The sequence below is a fragment of the Dermochelys coriacea genome, chromosome 2 (assembly GCF_009764565.3).
Source record: "Dermochelys coriacea isolate rDerCor1 chromosome 2, rDerCor1.pri.v4, whole genome shotgun sequence".
NCBI classification, from domain to species: domain Eukaryota; kingdom Metazoa; phylum Chordata; order Testudines; family Dermochelyidae; genus Dermochelys; species Dermochelys coriacea.
Window position 1 is genome coordinate 54,393,109 of NC_050069.1, and position 20,570 is coordinate 54,413,678.

Genomic DNA, 20,570 nt, shown 5'->3' on the forward strand with positions numbered 1-20,570 from the left:
AGATATAGTATGTGCTAAATTCTATCTGCTCAATTCTGATACCTTACAGTGAGGGAGTAGTATCTTACTCCTCAAGCAATCCCCTGGAGATCGATGGAGCTGCCTGCAGTGTAAGGTTCTACTCAACATCAGTAGGAGTATCGCAATCTCACCCTACACAAGCTTCGGTTACTAGAGTGGTACCTGTAAATAACTGTAAGAATTCAAGTAATAAAGATGGAAGAAATAAATGCCACTGTGTATTCACCTCTTGAAAGGAGCATGCAAAAAATTTTACCTAAAAATCTGTTGGCAGCATCCCAAAATGAAAAAGTCATAAGCATCCTAACTGGATGCAGTGCACGCATATAGTATCTCAGTACTTAGCATTCTTCACAGGTGGAAAGAGGAAGCATGAAAAATGTAGAGGAGGGGGACACAAAGGGGAATTCATTTACCAAGAACCTGTGAACTTTTCATAAGTATAATCAATGTAGAGATGGGGAAAATTATTTGCATTACTGTCATGCTTAGGGCCCCCAGTGTCCAAGGCACTATCAATGCAAATTGTGTTCTATTTAGGGCTGTCGATTAATCGCAGTTAACTCACGTGATTAACTCAAAAATATTAACTTCAATTAATTGCACTCTTAAACAATATAATACCAATTGAAATTAAATATTTTGCATGTTTTTCTACATTTTCAAATATATTGATTTCTATTACAACACAGAACACAAAGTGTACACTGCTCACTTTATTTTTTTTTTACAAATATTTGCACTGTAAAAATGATAAACAAAAGAAATAGTATTTTTCAATTCACCTCATACAAGTACTGTAGTGCAATCTATTATTGTGAAAGTATAATTTACAAATGTAGATTTTTTTTGTTACATAACTGCACTCAAAAACAAAACAATCGTTAATGATCTGGATGATGGCATGTATTGCACCCTCAGCAAGTTTGCAGATGACACTAAACTGGGAGGAGAGGTAGATATGCTAGAGTACCTAGGGGTTACAGTGGACAAGAAGCGGAATATGAGTCAACAGTGTGCCCTTGTTGCCAAGAAGGCTAATGGCACTTGGGGCTGTATAAGTAGGAGCATTGCCAGCAGATTGAGGGATGTGATCATTCCCCTCTATTCGGCATTGATGAGGCATCATCTGGAGTACTATGTCCAGTTTTGGGCCCCACACTACAAGAAATTTGTGGAAAAATTGGAAAGAGTCCAGTGGAGGGGAACAAAAATGATTAGGGGGCTGGAGCACATGATTTATGAGGAGAGACTGAGGGAACTGAGATTATTTAATTTGCAGAAGAGAAGAATGAGGGGGGATTTGATCACTGCTTTCAACTACCTGAAAGGGGGTTCCAAAGAGGATGGATCTAGACTGTTCTCAGTGGTAGAAGATGATAGAAGAAGGAGTAACGGTCTCAAGTTGCAGTGGGGGAGGTTTAGGTTGGATATTAGGAAAAACTTTCACTAGGAGAGTGGTGAAGCACTGGAATGGGTTACCTAGGAAAGTGGTGGAATCTCCTTCCTTAGAGGTTTTTAAGATCAGGCTTGACAAAGCCCTGGCTGGGCTGATTTAGTTGGGGACTGGTCCTGCTTTGAGCAGGGGGTTGGACTAGAGGACCTCCTGAGGGCCCTCCCAACCCTGATATTCTATGATTCTATGATTCAATGTAAAACTTTAGAGCCTACAAGTCCACTCAGTCCTACTTCTTATTCAGCCAATTGCTAAGACAAACAAGTTTGTTTACATTTATGGGAGATACAACTGACTGCTTCTTATTTACAATGTCACCTGAAAGTGAGAACAGGCACTTTGTAGCCGGCATTATAAGGTATTTACTTTCCAGATATGCTAAACATTCATATGCCTCTTCCTGCTTCAGCCACCATTCCAGAGGACATGCTTCCATGCTGATGATGCTCGTTAAAAAAGAATGTGTTAATTAAATTTGTGACTGAATTAGTTGCAGGGGGAGAATTGTATGTCTCCTGTTCTGTTTTACCTGCATTCTACCATTTATTTCATGTTATAGCAGTCTAGGAAGATGACCCAGCACATGTTCATTTTAAGAACACTTTCACACAGATTTGACAAAATGCAAAGAAGGTACCAATGTGAGTTTTCCAAGGATAGATACAGCACTCGATCCAAGGTTTAAGAACTGAAGTGCCTTCCAAAATCTGAGGGGGACGAGGTGTGGAGAATGCTTTAAGATGTCTTAAAAGAGCAATACTCCAATGCAGAAACTACAGAACCCAAACCACCAAAAAAGAAAATCTACCTTCTGCTGGTGGCATCTGACTCAGATGATGAAAATGAACATACGTTGGTCCACTCTGCTTTGAATAGTTATCAAGCAGAACCCATCATCAGCATGGACGCATGTCTTCTGGAATGGTGCTTGAAGCATGAAGGGACACATGAATCTTTAGAGCATCTGGCACATAAATACGTTGCGATGCCAGCTACAACAGTGCCATGTGAATGCCTGTTCTCACTTTCAGGTGACATTGTAAACAAGACATGGGCAGCATTATCTCCTGCAAATTGTAACCGAACTTCTTTGTCTGAGCAATTGGCTGCAGTAGGGAAAGTAATAAACATGGGGCTAAGGCAGATCATAAAAATACTTAGCAGGTAAAAATTAAGGCCAAGATTTTCAAATGTGAGTGATGATTTTGGGTGCTCAAAGAGACACTTTATGTGGGCTTGATTTTCAGAGGATTGCACTTTCTGAAAATCAGAACCCTTTAAAGAGTCTCAAACCAGGCACCAAAAAATCAGGGCACTCATCATCACTAGTCAGTTGCAGGCCCCTGTACTAAATTATGGCAGCCCTGGGGCTGCTTTAATTTACAGCAGCTTTACCTGGGCTCCCAAAGGGTTGCACCACTGCATGAGCCACCAGAATCTCCATAGCACCCAGTGCTAGAGAGACACCCACCTTTTGTCCCTAATGTACCCCTTTTTGACGCTATATGAGCCCTACACCAAGGGCTACAAAAGGAGGCAGTTTTAGGCTGTCTAAGGTCCTATTCTCCAGCCAGTCATGGTGCCTTTAAGGCCCTTTTATTCTACCATAGAACCACATAGAAGCCAGAATCAGCCCCAGAGACAGTATCCTGACAGAAACCCAAATGCCTGAGGAAGTTCTGTAGGTGAACAAGGTACTCAGCAACAGCAATGCAGGCAGATAAGCTGCTGACCCATTCCCGCCAGACAACAGTTCTATGGAAGGTGCATGATTCATCAGGATTCCTGGAGAAAGACTTCTAGGGTGAAATCCTGGACCCACTGAAGACAATGGGAATTTTGCATTGCCTTCAATAAGGCCAGGATTTCACTCCCAGTGCCTCATTCTCATCACTGAATCCCGGGCAGCAGGACCTGTTCATTTGTAGTTCTTGATGGCTTCTTCCACTGTTGCCACAAACACAGCTTTTCCCCCACCAGCTGGAACACTGTGCCCCACATTTTTACTTCAACTACACCTGATTCACTGTAAACGTCTTTGAATGCACTGTTAATGCTAAACAAACAATAAGAGGGTTTGTTATCCATTGGAACAGCCTAGCTTCATGAAAATCAATAGTTATTGGTACTTTTAATTTTTATTTAATGTCCATGGACTTCTTTTTTTGGAAAGTCGATAGAAGAAACTAATCAGCAGCAGCTAATAGAAGCAGCAATATTTCTACCTAACCAAAGGTATTTCTGAGACACCCTAGCACAGTCATCTCATAGTTAGCCACAATGTTTACGGGCTCTGCTGAGTGCATAATAACAATTCTGCAGCTCTGAGCCAAAACATATGTTCTGAGGAACAAAACAGAAACCAAGCGGATTAGTTTAAAAGGCAGATGTTATATATCAGTGCTTTTAATTGCTTGTGTTACTTATTTTGCCAAGAAGCAAGTCTGCCATTTTGATAAAGGATTTTAACAGTTTTATATCACCTGGTAGTAACTGCAGATGAAATACAGTTGGAAGAGCTGTTCAAGTAATTGCCCTTTCAATAAAGCAGTTGAATCCCCTCCCCCATCTCTCTCTCTCTCTCTCTCTCTCTCTCTCTCTCTCTCGTACCCACGCACACACATGCACACACACACTCTTATTCGCAAAAAGAAAAGGAGTACTTGTGGCACCTTAGAGACTAACAAATTTATTAGAGCATAAGCTTTCGTGAGCTACAGCTCACTTCATCGGATGCATTTGGTGGAAAAAACAGAGGAGAGATTTATATACACACACACAGAGAACATGAAACAATGGGTTTATCATACACACTGTAAGGAGAGTGATCACTTAAGATAAGCCATCACCAACAGCAGGGGGGGGAAGGAGGAAAACCTTTCATGGTGACAAGCAGGTAGGCTAATTCCAGCAGTTAACAAGAATATCAGAGGAACAGTGGGGGGTGGGGTGGGAGGGAGAAATAACATGGGGAAATAGTTTTACTTTGTGTAATGACTCATCCATTCCCAGTCTCTATTCAAGCCTAAGTTAATTGTATCCAGTTTGCAAATTAATTCCAATTCAGCAGTCTCTCGTTGGAGTCTGTTTTTGAAGCTTTTTTGTTGAAGTATAGCCACTCTTAGGTCTGTGATCGAGTGACCAGAGAGATTGAAGTGTTCTCCAACTGGTTTTTGAATGTTATAATTCTTGACGTCTGATTTGTGTCCATTCATTCTTTTACGTAGAGACTGTCCAGTTTGGCCAATGTACATGGCAGAGGGGCATTGCTGGCACATGATGGCATATATCACATTGGTAGATGCACAGGTGAACGAGCCTCTGATGGTGTGGCTGATGTGATTAGGCCCTATGATGGTATCCCCTGAATAGATATGTGGACAGAGTTGGCAACGGGCTTTGTTGCAAGGATAGGTTCCTGGGTTAGTGGTTCTGTTGTGTGGTGTGTGGTTGCTGGTGAGTATTTGCTTCAGATTGGGGGGCTGTCTGTAAGCAAGGACTGGTCTGTCTCCCAAGATCTGAGAGAGCGATGGCTCGTCCTTCAGGATAGGTTGTAGATCCTTGATGATGCGTTGGAGGGGTTTTAGTTGGGGGCTGAAGGTGATGGCTAGTGGCGTTCTGTTGTTTTCTTTGTTGGGCCTGTCCTGTAGTAGGTGACTTCTGGGTACTCTTCTGGCTCTGTCAATCTGTTTCTTCACTTCAGCAGGTGGGTACTGTAGTTGTAGGAATGCATGATAGAGATCTTGTAGGTGTTTGTCTCTGTCTGAGGGGTTGGAGCAAATGCGGTTATATCGTAGCGCTTGGCTGTAGACAATGGATCGAGTGGTATGATCTGGATGAAAGCTAGAGGCATGTAGGTAGGAATAGCGGTCAGTAGGTTTCCGATATAGGGTGGTGTTTATGTGACCATCGCTTATTAGCACCGTAGTGTCCAGGAAGTGGATCTCTTGTGTGGACTGGTCCAGGCTGAGGTTGATGGTGGGATGGAAATTGTTGAAATCATGGTGGAATTCCTCAAGAGCTTCTTTTCCATGGGTCCAGATGATGAAGATGTCATCAATGTAGCGCAAGTAGAGTAGGGGCATTAGGGAACGAGAGCTGAGGAAGCGTTGTTCTAAGTCAGCCATAAAAATGTTGGCATACTGTGGGGCCATGCGGGTACCCATCGCAGTGCCGCTGATTTGAAGGTATACATTGTCACCAAATGTGAAATAGTTATGGGTCAGGACAAAGTCACAAAGTTCTGCCACCAGGTTACCCGTGACAGTATCGGGGATACTGTTCCTGACGGCTTGTAGTCCATCTTTGTGTGGAATGTTGGTGTAGAGGGCTTCTACATCCATAGTGGCTAGGATGGTGTTTTTAGGAAGATCACCAATGGACTGTAGTTTCCTCAGGAAATCGGTGGTGTCTCGAAGATAGCTGGGAGTGCTGGTAACGAAGGGCCTGAGGAGGGAGTCTACATAGCCAGACAATCCTGCTGTCAGGGTGCCAATGCCTGAGATGATGGGGCGTCCAGGATTTCCAGGTTTATGGATCTTGGGTAGCAGATAGAATACCCCAGGTCCTGGCTCCAGGGGTGTGTCTGTGCGGATTTGTTCTTGTGCTTTTTCAGGGAGTTTCTTGAGCAAATGCTGTAGTTTCTTTTGGTAACTCTCAGTGGGATCAGAGGGTAATGGCTTGTAGAAAGTGGTGTTGGAGAGCTGCCTAGTAGCCTCTTGTTCATACTCTGACCTATTCATGATGACGACAGCACCTCCTTTGTCAGCCTTTTTGATTATGATGTCAGAGTTGTTTCTGAGGCTGTGGATGGCACTGTGTTCTGCATGGCTGAGGTTATGGGGTAAGCGATGCTGCTTTTCCACAATTTCAGCTCGTGCACGTCGGCGGAAGCAGTCTATGTAGAAATCCAGGCTGCTGTTTCGACCTTCAGGAGGAGTCCACCTAGAATCCTTCTTTTTGTAGTGTTGGCAGGAAGGTCTCTGTGGGTTAATATGTTGGTCAGAGGTGTGTTGGAAATATTCCTTGAGTCTGAGACGTCGAAAATAGGATTCTAGGTCACCACAGAACTGTATCATGTTCGTGGGGGTGGAGGGGCAAAAGGAGAGGCCCCGAGATAGGACAGATTCTTCCGCTGGGCTAAGAGTATAGTTGGATAGATTAACAATATTGCTGGGTGGGTTACGGGAACCATTGTTGTGGCCCCTTGTGGCATATAGTAGTTTAGATAGCTTAGTGTCCTTTTTCTTTTGTAGAGAATCAAAGTGTGTTTTGTAAATGGCTTGTCTAGTTTTTATAAAGTCCAGCCACGAGGAAGTTTGTGTGGAAGGTTGGTTCTTTATGAGAGTATCCAGTTTTGAGAGCTCATTCTTAATCTTTCCCTGTTTGCTGTAGAGGATGTTGATCAGGTGGTTCCGCAGTTTCCTTGAGAGTGTGTGGCACAAGCTGTCAGCATAGTCTGTGTGGTATGTAGATTGTAATGGATTTTTTACCTTCAGTCCTTTCGGTATGATGTCCATCTGTTTGCATTTGGAGAGGAAGATGATGTCTGTCTGTATCTGTGCGAGTTTTTTCATGAAGTTGACAGATTTCCACTCTATACGGCTAAATTCAGTGCCTTGCATAATCACAGGTTTCAGAGTAGCAGCCGTGTTAGTCTGTATTCGCAAAAAGAAAAGGAGTACTTGTGGCACCTTAGAGACTAACAAATTTATTAGAGCATAAGCTTTCGTGAGCTACAGCTCACTTCATCGGATGCATTTGGTGGAAAAAACAGAGGAGAGATTTATATACACACACACAGAGAACATGAAACAATGGGTTTATCATACACACTGTAAGGAGAGTGATCACTTAAGATAAGCCATCACCAACAGCAGGGGGGGGAAGGAGGAAAACCTTTCATGGTGACAAGCAGGTAGGCTAATTCCAGCAGTTAACAAGAATATCAGAGGAACAGTGGGGGGTGGGGTGGGAGGGAGAAATAACATGGGGAAATAGTTTTACTTTGTGTAATGACTCATCCATTCCCAGTCTCTATTCAAGCCTAAGTTAATTGTATCCAGTTTGCAAATTAATTCCAATTCAGCAGTCTCTCGTTGGAGTCTGTTTTTGAAGCTTTTTTGTTGAAGTATAGCCACTCTTAGGTCTGTGATCGAGTGACCAGAGAGATTGAAGTGTTCTCCAACTGGTTTTTGAATGTTATAATTCTTGACGTCTGATTTGTGTCCATTCATTCTTTTACGTAGAGACTGTCCAGTTTGGCCAATGTACATGGCAGAGGGGCATTGCTGGCACATGATGGCATATATCACATTGGTAGATGCACAGGTGAACGAGCCTCTGATGGTGTGGCTGATGTGATTAGGCCCTATGATGGTATCCCCTGAATAGATATGTGGACAGAGTTGGCAACGGGCTTTGTTGCAAGGATAGGTTCCTGGGTTAGTGGTTCTGTTGTGTGGTGTGTGGTTGCTGGTGAGTATTTGCTTCAGATTGGGGGGCTGTCTGTAAGCAAGGACTGGTCTGTCTCCCAAGATCTGAGAGAGCGATGGCTCGTCCTTCAGGATAGGTTGTAGATCCTTGATGATGCGTTGGAGGGGTTTTAGTTGGGGGCTGAAGGTGATGGCTAGTGGCGTTCTGTTGTTTTCTTTGTTGGGCCTGTCCTGTAGTAGGTGACTTCTGGGTACTCTTCTGGCTCTGTCAATCTGTTTATGGCTAGTGGCGTTCTGTTGTTTTCTTTGTTGGGCCTGTCCTGTAGTAGGTGACTTCTGGGTACTCTTCTGGCTCTGTCAATCTGTTTATGGCTAGTGGCGTTCTGTTGTTTTCTTTGTTGGGCCTGTCCTGTAGTAGGTGACTTCTGGGTACTCTTCTGGCTCTGTCAATCTGTTTATGGCTAGTGGCGTTCTGTTGTTTTCTTTGTTGGGCCTGTCCTGTAGTAGGTGACTTCTGGGTACTCTTCTGGCTCTGTCAATCTGTTTATGGCTAGTGGCGTTCTGTTGTTTTCTTTGTTGGGCCTGTCCTGTAGTAGGTGACTTCTGGGTACTCTTCTGGCTCTGTCAATCTGTTTATGGCTAGTGGCGTTCTGTTGTTTTCTTTGTTGGGCCTGTCCTGTAGTAGGTGACTTCTGGGTACTCTTCTGGCTCTGTCAATCTGTTTATGGCTAGTGGCGTTCTGTTGTTTTCTTTGTTGGGCCTGTCCTGTAGTAGGTGACTTCTGGGTACTCTTCTGGCTCTGTCAATCTGTTTATGGCTAGTGGCGTTCTGTTGTTTTCTTTGTTGGGCCTGTCCTGTAGTAGGTGACTTCTGGGTACTCTTCTGGCTCTGTCAATCTGTTTATGGCTAGTGGCGTTCTGTTGTTTTCTTTGTTGGGCCTGTCCTGTAGTAGGTGACTTCTGGGTACTCTTCTGGCTCTGTCAATCTGTTTATGGCTAGTGGCGTTCTGTTGTTTTCTTTGTTGGGCCTGTCCTGTAGTAGGTGACTTCTGGGTACTCTTCTGGCTCTGTCAATCTGTTTATGGCTAGTGGCGTTCTGTTGTTTTCTTTGTTGGGCCTGTCCTGTAGTAGGTGACTTCTGGGTACTCTTCTGGCTCTGTCAATCTGTTTATGGCTAGTGGCGTTCTGTTGTTTTCTTTGTTGGGCCTGTCCTGTAGTAGGTGACTTCTGGGTACTCTTCTGGCTCTGTCAATCTGTTTATGGCTAGTGGCGTTCTGTTGTTTTCTTTGTTGGGCCTGTCCTGTAGTAGGTGACTTCTGGGTACTCTTCTGGCTCTGTCAATCTGTTTATGGCTAGTGGCGTTCTGTTGTTTTCTTTGTTGGGCCTGTCCTGTAGTAGGTGACTTCTGGGTACTCTTCTGGCTCTGTCAATCTGTTTATGGCTAGTGGCGTTCTGTTGTTTTCTTTGTTGGGCCTGTCCTGTAGTAGGTGACTTCTGGGTACTCTTCTGGCTCTGTCAATCTGTTTATGGCTAGTGGCGTTCTGTTGTTTTCTTTGTTGGGCCTGTCCTGTAGTAGGTGACTTCTGGGTACTCTTCTGGCTCTGTCAATCTGTTTATGGCTAGTGGCGTTCTGTTGTTTTCTTTGTTGGGCCTGTCCTGTAGTAGGTGACTTCTGGGTACTCTTAGCAAACAGGGAAAGATTAAGAATGAGCTCTCAAAACTGGATACTCTCATAAAGAACCAACCTTCCACACAAACTTCCTCGTGGCTGGACTTTATAAAAACTAGACAAGCCATTTACAAAACACACTTTGATTCTCTACAAAAGAAAAAGGACACTAAGCTATCTAAACTACTATATGCCACAAGGGGCCACAACAATGGTTCCCGTAACCCACCCAGCAATATTGTTAATCTATCCAACTATACTCTTAGCCCAGCGGAAGAATCTGTCCTATCTCGGGGCCTCTCCTTTTGCCCCTCCACCCCCACGAACATGATACAGTTCTGTGGTGACCTAGAATCCTATTTTCGACGTCTCAGACTCAAGGAATATTTCCAACACACCTCTGACCAACATATTAACCCACAGAGACCTTCCTGCCAACACTACAAAAAGAAGGATTCTAGGTGGACTCCTCCTGAAGGTCGAAACAGCAGCCTGGATTTCTACATAGACTGCTTCCGCCGACGTGCACGAGCTGAAATTGTGGAAAAGCAGCATCGCTTACCCCATAACCTCAGCCATGCAGAACACAGTGCCATCCACAGCCTCAGAAACAACTCTGACATCATAATCAAAAGGCTGACAAAGGAGGTGCTGTCGTCATCATGAATAGGTCAGAGTATGAACAAGAGGCTACTAGGCAGCTCTCCAACACCACTTTCTACAAGCCATTACCCTCTGATCCCACTGAGAGTTACCAAAAGAAACTACAGCATTTGCTCAAGAAACTCCCTGAAAAAGCACAAGAACAAATCCGCACAGACACACCCCTGGAGCCAGGACCTGGGGTATTCTATCTGCTACCCAAGATCCATAAACCTGGAAATCCTGGACGCCCCATCATCTCAGGCATTGGCACCCTGACAGCAGGATTGTCTGGCTATGTAGACTCCCTCCTCAGGCCCTTCGTTACCAGCACTCCCAGCTATCTTCGAGACACCACCGATTTCCTGAGGAAACTACAGTCCATTGGTGATCTTCCTAAAAACACCATCCTAGCCACTATGGATGTAGAAGCCCTCTACACCAACATTCCACACAAAGATGGACTACAAGCCGTCAGGAACAGTATCCCCGATACTGTCACGGGTAACCTGGTGGCAGAACTTTGTGACTTTGTCCTGACCCATAACTATTTCACATTTGGTGACAATGTATACCTTCAAATCAGCGGCACTGCGATGGGTACCCGCATGGCCCCACAGTATGCCAACATTTTTATGGCTGACTTAGAACAACGCTTCCTCAGCTCTCGTTCCCTAATGCCCCTACTCTACTTGCGCTACATTGATGACATCTTCATCATCTGGACCCATGGAAAAGAAGCTCTTGAGGAATTCCACCATGATTTCAACAATTTCCATCCCACCATCAACCTCAGCCTGGACCAGTCCACACAAGAGATCCACTTCCTGGACACTACGGTGCTAATAAGCGATGGTCACATAAACACCACCCTATATCGGAAACCTACTGACCGCTATTCCTACCTACATGCCTCTAGCTTTCATCCAGATCATACCACTCGATCCATTGTCTACAGCCAAGCGCTACGATATAACCGCATTTGCTCCAACCCCTCAGACAGAGACAAACACCTACAAGATCTCTATCATGCATTCCTACAACTACAGTACCCACCTGCTGAAGTGAAGAAACAGATTGACAGAGCCAGAAGAGTACCCAGAAGTCACCTACTACAGGACAGGCCCAACAAAGAAAACAACAGAACGCCACTAGCCATCACCTTCAGCCCCCAACTAAAACCCCTCCAACGCATCATCAAGGATCTACAACCTATCCTGAAGGACGAGCCATCGCTCTCTCAGATCTTGGGAGACAGACCAGTCCTTGCTTACAGACAGCCCCCCAATCTGAAGCAAATACTCACCAGCAACCACACACCACACAACAGAACCACTAACCCAGGAACCTATCCTTGCAACAAAGCCCGTTGCCAACTCTGTCCACATATCTATTCAGGGGATACCATCATAGGGCCTAATCACATCAGCCACACCATCAGAGGCTCGTTCACCTGTGCATCTACCAATGTGATATATGCCATCATGTGCCAGCAATGCCCCTCTGCCATGTACATTGGCCAAACTGGACAGTCTCTACGTAAAAGAATGAATGGACACAAATCAGACGTCAAGAATTATAACATTCAAAAACCAGTTGGAGAACACTTCAATCTCTCTGGTCACTCGATCACAGACCTAAGAGTGGCTATACTTCAACAAAAAAGCTTCAAAAACAGACTCCAACGAGAGACTGCTGAATTGGAATTAATTTGCAAACTGGATACAATTAACTTAGGCTTGAATAGAGACTGGGAATGGATGAGTCATTACACAAAGTAAAACTATTTCCCCATGTTATTTCTCCCTCCCACCCCACCCCCCACTGTTCCTCTGATATTCTTGTTAACTGCTGGAATTAGCCTACCTGCTTGTCACCATGAAAGGTTTTCCTCCTTCCCCCCCCTGCTGTTGGTGATGGCTTATCTTAAGTGATCACTCTCCTTACAGTGTGTATGATAAACCCATTGTTTCATGTTCTCTGTGTGTGTGTATATAAATCTCTCCTCTGTTTTTTTCCACCAAATGCATCCGATGAAGTGAGCTGTAGCTCACGAAAGCTTATGCTCTAATAAATTTGTTAGTCTCTAAGGTGCCACAAGTACTCCTTTTCTTTTTGCGAATACAGACTAACACGGCTGCTACTCTGACACTCTTATTCGTATTCAGTGTCTTATCTCTCATTGTCTGGCTTGTGAATTATGTGTCTGCTTTTGTGTTTTCTGTCAGGGTTGTTTGCTCATCACAGGCTGGTCATTTCTCATCTATAGAGCTATACAGTCATCACAGTTACCAGTTGTATTTCCATGGTAGAAAATGAGAAATATGTCCTTTGTGCTACAGTATTTAACCTTCCTTGTGCTGCAGCCTGAAGAGCCCCTAGGACCAAGACTGACACAACATGATTTTTCTAACTATCACCTCAACCTAGGAGCTGAAAAAGCATGCAATATGTCTCAATGCTTTATGCATCATCACTGCTAATAAAGATATTGGACTCGGGCCTAGGATTGTAGCTGACAACTTTGTTTATGAAGCATTTGGCAGACTAAAAGAGCCTGTTCTTCCAGAGGCACAATACTGTGCATTGGCTTGGCAGTGCTGATGTAGCACTGCAGGGTCAAATGGTTACTGTCTCTTTCCAAATGCTGTGTATACGAGAACATGAACTGGGGTATGCAACAGGGTCTAACGGGAAATGCTGAGAATGTGTATGAAAAGAATTAAATGAAAGAGCTGCTGTGTGGGAAAGCACAAGGCAGTTTTCCAGAGAATACTAAACAGCAGCAGCTGCTTTTCCCAAAGGAGCAGAAGGGACTTCATCTGAGAGAACATGTGATTGACAGAAATTGCTTCCTTGCTCTCTGAGGTAGGGGAATTTACCTAGAGGATACTACATTTTGCCAAGTGAACTAGTATTAAGTCACCACAATAGACACTCACATATGCCAACTTGTCTGCAGATGAGAATGACATTTTGGTAGAGTGACCATCCAGTTGTTTCTGTCCAGAGTGCTTCACAGGAAGACATGAACATTTATTTTTCTCAGTGAATGGAAATAAATACATACAGTAGTCTCAAGGGAAACCGAGGACCTTACTGCCATTTTATGCACCTAAGTCCAATATTTAGGTACCACTGGCATCTACAAAACCCCTGCTCAGCTGCCATCTAGCCTTATAGGCACCTAAAGTCCTTAGTCACCTACACTTCCACTGTTACAGTCCCTAAGGTGCCTAAATTTCAGTAGAGGGGCATGTGCACAGCTGCCTCAACCATGACATGGCTCAGCAACTCACAAACTAGGTGTTCCCTGCCCTATCTTTTCTCTGGGACTGGATCTGGTAAGCAGGATCTGGGCATGTCTAAACCCCCATCAAACAGCCAGAGGATGTGGTGGTGGTGGTATCCCCTTTGTAGCTTTTGGCCCAGTTGTAGGGCACTCACTAAGGATGTGAGAGGCCAGGGTTCAATTTCCCCTTCCACTTCACATGGAGACATGATTTGACACTGGGTCTCCCACCTCAGTGTTCTATCCGCTAGGTCAGTGGTTCTCAACCAGAGGTCCGAAGCCCTCTAGGGGGCTGCTAGCAGTTTCACGGGGAGGGGGGCTGCCAACCAGGAACAGCATTAGACTCGCAGGGCCCAGGGTGGAAAGCCGAAGTCCCACCACATGGGGTTGAAGCCTGGGGCCCTGAGCCCCGCCACCTGGGGCTGAAGCAGAAGCAAGAGCAATATAGTTTTGCAGAGGCCCAGTGGCATATGGCCCCAGGCAATTGCTCTGCTTGCTATCCCCTAACACCAGCCCTGGCTTTTATATGCAGGAAATCAATTATTGTGGCACAGATGGACCGTGGAGTTTTTATAGCATGTTGAGGGGGCCTCAGAAAGTAAAAGGTTAAGAACCCCTGAACTAAGCTACTGGGTATTCTGGGGTGGGTATCTCTCAGTCTCTCCCACTGAAGCTGTTCCACTGTATATACATAATTAAACATGCACTGAAACTGTGGGAACTGGAACCTAAATCTCCAATCTTCCCAAAAAAGAAAAGGAGTACTTGTGGCACCTTAGAGACTAACAAATTTATATGAGCATAAGCTTTCGTGAGCTACAGCATCCGATGAAGTGAGCTGTAGCTCACGAAAGCTTATGCTCAAATAAAATTGTTAGTCTCTAAGGTGCCACAAGTACTCCTTTTCTCTTTTGCAAATACAAACTAACACGGCTGCTACTCTGAAACCAATCTTCCCAAGGGAGTGCACTAGTCACTAGACTATGGAGTCATTCTCACTCTCTCTCTCTCTGGCCCAACACATATTTAAGTATTTATGCACAGGTAGGAAGAATGCTAGTTGCGGATAACACACCATTCCTGCTGGAACATTCAACTAAAATTAACTTGTAACAAAACAAAAGAAGCCAGAAAACTGTTGCTTGCAGCTTTGTACTGAGCTGCTGTCACCACTTGCCCCGGGGCCCACTTCCTGAGCGGAGCTGAGCTACTGGAAACACAAGTATGCCTGTTACCATTCAACAGGGTTTGACTTTGTGCGAAATGTCATAATCTCACAAAGATCGACCCTTCCTTCGAATGCTCATTATATTCAAAAGTGACGTTGCATGCTCTTCTGCCATGTCACCATGATGGACAAAACCACCCCAGCATTCCGTGCTCTCATTCCTGTATTCTAGCCTGGCTGTAATCTGTCTAAGGTTCTGCAACTGGCTCCTGGCTCCAAAGGTGAGATAGACTTTGAGAGTCAGAAGGGAGGGTGGTACTGCACAGGGTCCTGTAGGATGTGTGGCAATTATAAACTCCCTGCTGAATGCACATTTGCTTCCACGAGCACTCAGTCTCCCAGGGGAATTTGGACTTGCCTCCTCCAATGCACAGAGAGTGTGACGAACAGAAATGCGGGGAAGAGACTGCTCTTTATTTCTTGGCCTCAGCCATAAGACATGGTTCAGGGTTACAAATGGTGATATCCCCTTTCACATTGCAGAGGTCAAGGGTGACTGGTGCCAGTGGCTGCTGCTACACACACCAGTTGCACTACCTTTTGGGACAAATGGACCAGAGATGTGGAGGAACTGAGGCATGATATTGGCATGAGGGATGTAATTACATAGTTACAGAATTTTCTTCAGTCAATCAGTGCAGTTTTCATCCAGTTTATAGATTGTTTTAAACTCTGCTAATTCAACATTATGCACGTGTGGCTAGACTCTACTGCACAAATAAAATAGGCTATTATTCTTGGCATGCTTAACGTGATTGAAATAGAGAAAGCAACTCCACTAAGCAGGACAGGTCACTATATGAAACTCTTAAATGGCCTATTAAGTTTCATTACACAAAGATATAAGATTAAGATTCTAGATTTCAAAAATTATCTTGATGTAGTTAGGCAAGTTCTTTCTAAGATCACAAAGCAGCAATCCATCATGCAGGGACTTCAAAGTTTTCTGTCTGTTGTATGCATGGCATTTTGTATTTTTATTTTAAACATTTTTTAAACACATATTGAAATTTTTCACTGGCTCTTTAAAAATGTAACTGGAGTCATGTATAGGCCTGAAATAACATGAAATCAGATCTCCTCATGATATTTACTCCTTGGATGGTGCAAATACTATGGAATGAACAGATACTACATTATTTCAGCCAATTAAATAGCTCACCAAGGCCTTAAAATTCGTGATGAAATGACAAAACACAAAAGTATTAATCTTTATATGCAGGTGTCCCCAGGTTTCGGATGTGGCTCTCTTTCATTAACAATAAAAATCTCAGGTTAACAGAGTAGTTACATACAGTTAACATGCAAATATGAAAAGCCCATATCAAAAGATCACAGCTCCTGAGCTCCTTTCAAAGTGTTTCAAGATTATAAGTGCATATAAAACAACTTCTTGTTGCATTATAACCCAGCATTTGTCACATTCAAACATTTTATCGTGTTACAATAACTAATTTTAAAAATGAACACATTCATTCAAAACACAATATACTGTAGGTAAGTCCACAGTAAATACAAATATAAACATAAACTACTTCTGTGTGTAAATTATTAGATCATATATATAAAATATAATTTACATATACACTATTATATATATAAAATATAATTTACATATACACTATTATATATATATATATAATAATGGAAGCACTGGTCATGGCTCCATAGTTAAAACTGAGTTGAGTTTTGCACTGAAAGCAGAAATTCAGTTTACCCTGCGCCAGTCTCCAAGAGAAATTTCAGCCTAAGGGCTGGTCTAATTCCCACATTCACACAGTAACCCCATGAACACAGGGACGTGCAAAAGTGAGCTTTACATCAAGACTCTGGCATGGCCGTCTGTTGCAACCTTGTGACAATATTCTTTAATTTGTAAAGCCTTTAAACAAAGAAGCATATTTCTGAATGAGCCCATCAACCCATATTCTAGGACTCACTACATCGTCTCTTAGTAGTATATAGAGATAGAAGTTGATTTTCTACTCTAACAGGTTTGACTTTCCCATCAATAATATATGACACCACACACAACACGTTACCTAGTTAATCTGTATTTAACTCAATCAGGCAAGAAAATATCCACCATGCATTGCAATATATCTTGTTGCTTATGTAAAAATAGTTTCTTAATAAGATTAACACCATTGAAGATTCTTTCACCTTCCGTACCAATTACCTTTTTCAACTTCTGTCTATTAACAAGCTCTTACTTTTAATGCATTAAAACAAATTAATCCAAGACTGAGTCATTAGTCTCGATCTCTAAAAGTACTCATACTATCTTCTTTGGGGCTTTGAGGACTACTTTTTTACTATTTTTCTGTTCAGGTTTTTTTTTTACTTACTTACTACCGAAACCCCTAGTTATATGTCTAGGTTTTCCATACATAGGTTTTCAGCATTCCAGGGTTCATATTTAGCACATGCATATGTAATCAGTTCACAGCCTTGACAGGCATTCATGATTTTATTTGGGAGCATCAATCTATTTAGCCTGGACTGAAACCTCACTTTTCTAGTTAAAGTGACTATTAGGATGGGGTGAGGTTAAAATCATTTAATGTTTTTGCCTGCAATTATACCTGGAAAAAAAACGGTTACCTACTTCTCATAACTTGTTCTTTGAGATGTGCTGCTCATATCCATTCCAATAGGTGTGTGCGCACCGTCCGCACGATTGTCAGAAGGTTTTTCCCCTAATGGCACTGATTGGGTCGGCTGTGGAGACTCCTGGAGTGGCACCTTCATGGCGGTGTGTATAAGTCCCTGCTGACCCGCCGCCTGCTCAGTTTCTTCTTGCCGGAATACTCTGAGAGAGGGGTGGTGGGTGGGATTTGGAATGGACATGAGCAACACATGCCGAAGAACAACAGTTATGAGAGATAGATAACCATTTTTTCTTCTTCGAGTGATTGCTCATGTGCATTCCAATAGATGACTTCCAAGCAGTTCCCCTGGAGGAGGGGTCAGAGTTCACCTGGTTGCTGAATGCAGGACTGCCATGCCAACGGCTGCAACATCCCTTTCCTGTTGGATGATGACGTAGAGTGATGTGAAGGTGTGGACAGAGGACCATGTTGCTGTCTTGCATATTTCCAGGATAGGGACCTGTGCCAGGAATGCTGTGGATGAAGCCTGCATTCTCATGGAGTGCGCCATCAGCGGAGGGGCTGGAATTTTAGCCAGGTCGTAGCATGTCCTGATACAGGATGTGATCCATGATGAAATGCACTGGGACAAGATCAGAAGCCCCTTCGTCCTCTCTGCAATGGCAATAAAGAGCTGTGGTGATTTACAAAATGGCTTTGTGCACTCAATGTAGAATGCTAGGGCACACCTGATGTCCAGGGAATGGAGCATTTGCTCTTTGTTACTGGCTTGTGGCTTAGGGAAGAACACAGGTAAAAATATGTCCTGGTTCACATGAAACTGGGAGACTACCTTTGGCAGAAACACAGGGAGAGGGCGTAACTGCACCTTATCTTTATAAAAGACTGTACAGAGGGGCTCAGAAATCAGTGCTCTGAGCTCGGAAACCCTGGTGGCCATAACCTCGGCCAGAAGAAAGGCCACCTTCCAAGAAAGGTAGGACAGAGGGCAGGTCACCATGGGCTCAAAAGGGGGCCCCATGAGCGTGGCCAGGAGTAGGTTGAGGTCCGTCATACCTGGGGATAAAGTCTGTCCAAGCCTTTGAGAAACTGGCCCACCATGGGATTGCCGAAGACTGACCTACTAGCTTCCCCTGGGTGGAAGGCTGAAATGGCAGCCTGGTGTACCCTGAGAGATGATATTGCTAACCCCTGCTGCTTGAGGTATAGTGGATAGTCCAAAACAAGGGGAATTAGCGCTTGCTGTGGATTGGTGCCCCGTGCAGAGACCATATGGAAAACAGCTTCCACTTTGCCAGGTACGTGGCACGAGTGGAGGGTTTCCTACTTCTCAGCAGAACCTCCCTAACTGAGTCTGAACACTGAAGCTCAAGAGGATTCAGCCATGCAGTTTCCACGGTATGAGGTGGAGGGACTCCAGATTGGGGTATTGCAGATGGCCGTGGTCTTGTGCGATTAGGGTCAGGCACACAGGAAGGGCTGGTCTGTCCACTGAAAGGTTCAATGGCATGGTGAACCAGTGCTGGTGGGGCCACGCTGGCGCTAGGAGGATCAAGGAAGCCCCATCCCAGCAAGTCTTGAGGAGCTGTGTGTATGAGAGGGAAGAGCAGTAACGCGTACAGCAGGTGACTTGTCCATGACAGGTGAAAGATGTCCGTGATGGAGCCTGGGCTGTGGTTCAGGAAAGAGCAGAACCACTAGCACTTCCTGTTGCTCCATGTCCCAAACAGTCTATGTGGGGAGAGCCCCACCTCTGGAAAATCAAGTACACGATGTCCAGCCTGAGGGACCATTCGTTACCGTGGAACGAGTGGCTGAGGCGATTGGCTAGCTCATTTTGTGCTCCCAGAAGGTGTGACGCCTCTAGGTGTATCAAGTGGGCGATGCAAAAGTCCCACAGCTCGAGGGCTTCCTGGCACAGGGGAGAGGAGCGAGCACCACTCTGTTTGTTTATATAGAACATTGCTGCAGTGTTGTCCGTCAGCACCGACACACATGAGCCCTGAAGGCGGGCCTGGAACACTTGGCATGCCAGAAGAACTGCCCTGAGCTCCCTTACATTGATGTGCAGCGCTAGTTCTGCATGGGACCATAGGTCTTGGGTTCTGATATTGCCCAGATGCGCTCCCCAACCAAGCACTGAGGCATCCATGACCAGCGATAGCGGAGATTGGGGTTTGGCAAAGGGTACTCCCACACAGACCACTCGTGGCTGCAGCCACCAGCGGAGAGCCTAGAGAATGCGAGGGGGAAGGGTAACTTTTCCTGTCCAGTGGGTCCCTGCCCAGCTTGTGCACCCACGCCATCCACATCTGGAGGGGCCAAAGGTGCAACCTGGAGTGGCCAACTATGTTTGTGCAGGCTGCCATATGGCCCAACAGTTTCATGCAATTTCCCGTACTTGTGAGGAATTGGCGAAGGTTTTCGATAATGTCCGTGAGTGTTTGGAAGTGCAGCTCGGGTAGGAATGCCCTGGCCTGTGTGGAGTCCTTGGGGAGGAGGAAATAGCAGGAGTAGAACCCCTTGCCCCTGAACTCCTAAGGAACCTCCTCCATTACTCCTAGAGCAAAGAGCGATTGCACCTCCTGCAGAAGGAGTTGTTCGTGAGAAGGGCCCCAGAAGGGGATGGGGAAGGGGAGTGGGAGGGTGGGAGGAAACAGAATTGGATAGAATATCCCACATCCACCATGCTCAGGACCCAGCGATCTGATGTGATCTGGGACCAAGCACAATAGAAGTGGAAGAGTCAATTCACAAAGAGGGGGTAAGGACACAAGTTTGGCAGTGGTGCTCCATCCTCTGGTGCATCTTCAAAAGTTTGGCTTCAGGCCCAGGGGCTGTTTGGCTGAACCCTGGCCTTGGCCTGAGAAAGACCGTGGTGGGCACCTCCTATTATTCCTGCTCCATCTCCTGAATGAGTCTTGCCTTGGGAGCCCAGAGTAGAAGTGGGACAGGCTGAGGTTTGAATGGTGTAGGGGTGTGGATATCCAAAGACTTTAAAGTTGCCCACGAGTCCTTAAGACTGTGGAAGCGACAGCCATATTTTGGGGGAACTAGCCTGCACAGTCAAAGGGCAGGTCCTAGATTATGTTCTGGATCTCATGCGCTGCATCTCATTGTAATGGCAGTGGCCATAGTCCGAACCGCCGAGTCTGCCATATCTAACGCGACCTGCGTAGAGGTTCTTGAGACCACCCTGCCCTCCTTGAGGAACGCG

At 44.9% G+C, this 20,570-nt stretch overlaps 1 long non-coding RNA gene across 1 annotated transcript; it reads left to right on the forward strand.

The window, feature by feature from the left end:
• Positions 1–5,924: 5,924 nt before the first annotated feature.
• Positions 5,925–20,122, forward strand: LOC122458647. Its single transcript, XR_006278752.1, has 3 exons — positions 5,925–5,934; positions 17,559–17,571; positions 20,007–20,122. It is a non-coding gene; the product is annotated as an uncharacterized LOC122458647 (long non-coding RNA).
• The last annotated feature ends 448 nt before the right edge of the window (positions 20,123–20,570 follow it).